The sequence below is a fragment of the Hyaena hyaena genome, unplaced genomic scaffold (assembly GCF_003009895.1).
Source record: "Hyaena hyaena isolate Hyena2069 unplaced genomic scaffold, ASM300989v1 scaffold_74, whole genome shotgun sequence".
NCBI classification, from domain to species: domain Eukaryota; kingdom Metazoa; phylum Chordata; class Mammalia; order Carnivora; family Hyaenidae; genus Hyaena; species Hyaena hyaena.
In genome coordinates this window covers 1,499,984-1,505,983 of record NW_024080706.1, presented here as the reverse complement: position 1 = coordinate 1,505,983, position 6,000 = coordinate 1,499,984, and the positions used below count along the sequence as shown (strand labels likewise).

At 44.1% G+C, this 6,000-nt stretch overlaps 1 long non-coding RNA gene across 2 annotated transcripts in view; it reads right to left on the bottom strand.

The window, feature by feature from the left end:
- Window positions 1–351: 351 nt before the first annotated feature.
- Window positions 352–6,000, bottom strand: part of LOC120232575 — a 29,486-nt gene continuing 23,837 nt past the window's right edge. For both annotated transcript variants that reach the window (XR_005528593.1, XR_005528594.1), the window contains exons 3-5: window positions 5,557–5,661; window positions 2,016–2,194; window positions 352–560 (exon numbers count right to left, since the gene is read on the bottom strand). This is a non-coding gene — a long non-coding RNA (uncharacterized LOC120232575). The remainder of the gene's footprint in view (window positions 561–2,015; window positions 2,195–5,556; window positions 5,662–6,000) is intronic.

Genomic DNA, 6,000 nt, shown 5'->3' with positions numbered 1-6,000 from the left:
TTCTGTTTTGGGACAAATCTCTATGCCTTACCATACAGTAGTTATCTTCAGAGAACAGGTCCCATGCAACTTTGGATTGCCATCAAGTGGAATCTTACATTTGCAAAACACCAGCCACCCTGTCCTACACTGAACACCAAGACTCATTTTAGGGAAAGAGAATAGCTTGCCCAAAGTTACACAGCCAAGTGACACACATCTTTCCTACTGGTAGATAGGAGCCAAACTATGGATTATGATTTGAAAGTGATCAAGAGTTACCAGCTGTAACAGGATATGCTGGACTATGTTGCTATAATCAATAACACAAAAATATTAGTAAATTAAAATAGAGAACATTTATTGCTTTCACCCAAAATCCATTGTAGGTCTGGATGGTCCTCTGGGACATCTGTCCTCCACATGGTGCCTCAGGGATCCAGGCTTCTTTACTCCTATGACACTTCCATTTCAAGGAACGACTCACAGTTGCCACAACAGAGGGAGAACATGCTGGCAGATCTCTCACTGAGCATTAAATTCCTTAGTCCTTATGTGCCATCATCATCACATGACCCTATCTAAAAGGAGAGGAGAGTTGGATAAAAACAAGCACCATACAGCCCTACTAGAGCAGCTCCCAGAGTGCCAAAAAATTCCATTGGCTCTTATTAGAGTAAATTTCAAAGGTTCCCTGAGGATATTAATTGGTTAAATAAATCATTATCACCCAATAGCATATAAATCATGAATTAGCTTATCAGCCTTGATTTAGTCACTAGTAGTTTGAAGGCATGAACAGCTACAGGGGGAACACACTTGAAGACCCAATCTTATATAAAACAGCCCAGGGGCTTGGCCAGGCAGGACAGAGTTGTATGGAAGACACTGGAGAAGCCCTAGTTCTGCGGAGAAATGGTAGAGTGGGGGCAGTGGGTGTCTGAAGTAGACTTTCCAAGAGAAGAGGGGGCACCGAGAGGCGGTAGAGCTGCCAACTACCAACTTCCATGCCCTCAGCAGTTTGCCCCAGGTTGCCCATGTGAGCATAACACCTTTCCAATGTCTGTGGGTATCATTTGAATGATACCAAGTCTCATCAAACCTTTGATCTTATGTTACTCATAGGATCTTGTCCTACCTGCCTTCCCTCCCCAGCCTCTGAACACTACTTTGAAAATAGTGTTGCTAGCCTAGGCAGTTGGGTTTCCTGCCACATTTGGGTGTCTGCAGGGCTGTGCAGACCAACATGGCAGAGTTACACGCTACAGAAGGAAGTCAAGTTTGATTTCAGCATGAACTGATTAGATCCTTAACGTTTTCCAGGCTACTACTTTTGTTGGCCTGGCACGCACAGGCTGAGGTAAGCCAAGGCTGGGAGCTTTGTTAGCATTTTTGAGCTGAGTGTTTACCCAAGCCCTATAAGCCATCTGGGCCTAGGCAATGGAGTTGGACACTTTCTCCTTTGAGTTCTTTCACCTTTTCACTTGGAGCTAAAAATATTTGTGAAGAGCCACTTCTGCCCATGGTGAGTCTGGGATGTTTACTCTCAGACTAACAAGTGTCACAAATGGGGGTCAGATTAGAACAGAATGAAGCCCAAGAGTCTGGCCAATTGACTCTTAATGGATTTTTTTTTTTCTTTAAAAGTGGATGAACGGACATGTAGCTTTCTAGTCTGGGGTGTGACTTTGGAGTCAGACTGCTTGCGTTCATATGCTGACTCAACCATTTACTTATTATGTGGTTGTAGGCTGATTACTTAATCTTTCTGCGCCCCAGTCCCTTTACCTTGAAAACAAGGGCAATCCCATCTACTTCAATAAATGTGAAGCCCCTAGGGAGCACTCAATAAATATGAACTATGACTGTTTCTGCTGTCCTGTGAAGAGATTCTGGGAAAGAGGTCTGGTAATTTGACATCTATGACCACCATTGTTATTGTCAGTAAGAGTCCTACAAGATTGAACATGACATATCACCACTTGCTTCACTTTCCATATCCATAAAATGGCACTAAGGTTGCCGGCTTTTCATACCTTGTGGGATATTGAGATGCATCAAATGAAGAAAGAAATGCCTTGCAATATAAATGTATCCTATGGAGCTAGGAGATCTTGTCCACGCTGTGCAAAGGAATAGCAGCAATGGCAATGGCAACAATAGAGGGTCATTGCCCATTCTGCACCGTTCATGTTGATGTTGTCTCTGCATGTAGCTGTGGAGGAGCAGCAAGATTTCGTTGGGATGGGTGGGGCTATTATTTCTACACTGCCTGTGACAGAGACCCATGTTGTTAAGGGCACTGTTTTTGATGTCCAGCAACCTCTCTTATAGGGTCTGAGGTGCCTCTGCTAGAGGTGGTTGATTTCTGAGGTCAATGCCAGAGCTGGCTTTACAGTTCAAGGACCGTAGGATGAGCATTGCCTACAGCAGCCATGAGACTTAGGTGGTGGGCAGGCCCTCACTCCCTCTCCTGTCTCAGGGTCCTTTTGAGATGAGATGTTTGGTCGCCCCTGGTTCAGAAATAGTAAGAAGTTTGCATTCAGGGAAAAAGGAAGGGGGAAAAAATCACCAATGCTTTCATAAAACCCAGCATGTCACAGTTTGTGAGGACTCATTTTTCCCTATGTTGAAAATAATGGGCTGGGATGTTGAGGAGGAGGGTAATGGGGGGAGAAATTGACCTTGTGTCCAGAGCCAGACAAAGATTTGCATATTCAGTGAAATATCTGGGGTTCTAATTTGAGGGGGACTTCCTTAGTTCCAAGCAAAGGAAAACCAACTTGGGCTAATTTTATCAAAAACTAAATTAGGGGCTCCTGGATGGCTCAGTTGGGTAAGCGTCTGACTCTTCAGCTCAGGTCAGGATCTCACGTTTGTGAGTTTGAGCCCCATGTTGGGCTCTGCGCTGACAACATGGAGCCTCCTTGGGATTCTCTCTCTCTCCCTTTGTCTCTCCTCCTCCCCCATGTTTTCTCTAGCTCTCTCAAAATAAATAAACTTTTTTAAATTTTATTTATTTAAAATTAAAACACACACACACACATTAGAAGGCTATATAGGGTAGCTCACAGAATCAAATAAAAAGCTAAGGAATCTGGCTTTGTACAGGACAGGAAGCTGGGAAAACTAGGTTGGAGAAATGAATGGACTCCCCATTAGCTAAAGGTCCCTTATGTCACTTCACACAGGATTTCTCTTCCCTGGAGAGACTTAACTGGCCTTGCTTGGTGACATACCACTACTTGACCAGCAGGAGTTCAGACACCTTGCTTTAGGCTTTGTCAGAATGGCGACCAGAATGCTGAGCAGGCCGTAGAACAGATGTCTACCACGGTCTCTGCCTTTCATCATCAGCCTCGTCGCTGTAATTAGTTCCCTGAGGCTGCCTGGTTTTACATTCATCCAGCTGGAGTCAACATGTTTTGGTTTTAGAGCCTCCTTGATAAAATTTGCCTGTGTAAAAAATGGATTCCAGTCTTCTTACCCAAGACAAGATGTCTGCCTTGTCTCTCCAGCCCACCTGGAGAACAGGTGCTTGGGCCTTCCTGAAGAGGTCTGCTGCCTCACCTTGCTCTCTTTTTAATGGCTCCATGCTCTGGTTCATAGAAGTTTAGGTCTCAAAGCCCCTGGTTACCCAGCCTAACTGTTGTTTAAACAGCAAACTAAAAATAAGTGTGCCCAGGACCATTCATGTTGGCAGTGATGGTTGGACTGCCACCTCACCACAAAGACACTTGTCATTTGGAGGTTTGGAAAAGGGAAACACTTAAGTGCTAGTTTATCAGCCAAAAGAAGCTACGACAAAACACACACACACACACACACACACACAACCAAAAAAAAAAAAAAAACACAACACCCGTTCCACCCACAGACTTCTGGTCAGACTATCAGCTTACAGGGGAACGTTTAGCCTGTTATAAATTAAAGACAGAGATGTTGCTTTATTTACACATTTGTGGAGGGAGGAGGAGATGATGTGATACCACAGCAGCTGCCTTTTGGAAATTTCCAGGGAAACTCTAAGAGGACAAAAAGTTTGTTTTTCTTTTTAAGTGTTAGAACATTTGCAAACTACAGAACAGAGAAGAAAAGCCTGCAATGATGGGCAGTATTAATATTTCGGTGTGTCTCCAATCCTGGCTTTTCGATGAGGAGGAATAGCTTAGAGGTCGATGGCGTGGTGCTGTCTCTGGCTCCTTCCAAGCCAGTCCTATCTGTTCACACTTGGGAACGATGCCCGAAATACACCTTTACCAAGGGCAGCTAGCACAATGAGAGTTTTAATGCATCCCATCCAGAGTCCTCCTGTATGCATTTAATTGTAACGTGTAATGTGTTGGAATTTCTTTGCCATTATCATTTTAATGGCTTTATGATAGTTCGTCAAATGGCTTTTCCATAACCTATGAAAGCAAGCCCCTCCTCCCCCCCAGCCTTGGACAAGGACTGCTGTGTCGGACAACTTTGTGCATAAGCCAGGGAATCATCTGTCAAAGAAGAGTACGGCCTCACAACCTGTGGTGTGTGGGGTTTCCTATCTCTGTTAAAAAGTGGTAGTTAGGGGCACCTGTGTGGCTCAGTCAGTTAAGTGTCTGACTTTGGCTCAGGTCACAATCTCACAGTTTGTGAGTTCGAGCCCCGCATCCAGCTATACTGACTGCTCGGAACCTGGATCCTGTGTCTCCTTCTCTCTCTGCCCTCCCCCCACTTGTGATCTGTCTGTCTCTCTCAAAAATAAATAAATGTAAAAAAAAAAAAAAAAGCAGTGGTTAATTGAACAAAGTCTAATGATCCGTTTCATGGGTTTTCTAACCCAATTTTTCTTCACTCTTTTCCCTCTTCTCATGTCCCTGAAAATTATTTATCAGATTGTCAGCAAGCATAGTGGGAAATTAAAAAGAGGACAAACTTTGGCTTCAGTACTTTTTGCTAAGCAATAGAAAAACAGGTGATGCAGGACCGTGAGAGCCAGGGTGAGGTTTATTTCAGAAAATCAGACGGGGTGCCTGGGTGGCCCAGTCAGGTAAGCATCCAACTCTTGATTTCACCTCAGGTCATGACCTCACTGTTCGTGAGATCAAGCCCCACATTGGGCTCTGCACTGACAGCAGGGAGTCTGCTTGGGATTCTCTCTCCCTCTCTCTCTGCCCCGTTTCCACTTGTGCTATCTGTCTCTCTCAAAATAAATAAACATTCTTTTTTAAAAAAAGAGGAAAATCAGACAGGTGTAGACACTGCCTTTAACAATATATTAAGTACTGTTGTGTTTTCTCAAAATACATTTTATGTTGCTATTGTCTTACATACTTCCATTAGGCACAGAGTAATTATGTGTGTGACGATAACAGCAATAACTTGTTTTAAGGCCGAAAAGATCATTTACAAGCCCACATTCTTGTTCCTCTGAAAATATCTAACATTCCTCTCTTTAAAAGCTCCTAGAGGCCCAGATATTGATGTTATTCCTCTTTCCTACTTCTTTTAACTAATCACCTCGGCATGCATTTTTAGAGTATCTACTAGAACAATGATCAAAGCAGTAACAAAAACTAGCATTAACTGAGTGCTTACTGTATGCCAGGTGCTGGTCTGAGTCTTCGGGTGGATGGATTGATACAGTTCAGAGGGAGGATGTCTAATGCAGATACAGCAGGACTCTTTGAGGAGGTAGCGGCCCTGGGAACAGTGGAAGGAGACCATTCTGGCATGAGTGAAGGGCCCCAAGTGTGGGGGAGCATGGCTCTTCTGCTGTGGTTGGGGGTTAGTGAGAGAGCAGGAATATGGCATCGAACCAACTGGAAGCATTTTAAGCAAGACAGTAACAAGATCAAATCCTTATCTTAAGAAGACCACACACATCTTCCATTTGGAGGTAGATTGCACGTGAAGTGGGGTGTTCTCAGAAGGCACTATTAATGTTGAGGCAATGGATGATGGTAGCCTGGACTCACGAGCTGGGGGAGATAGTGGAGTGGACAGAAGTAGATGGACTCAGGATGCATTTTGGAGATGGAA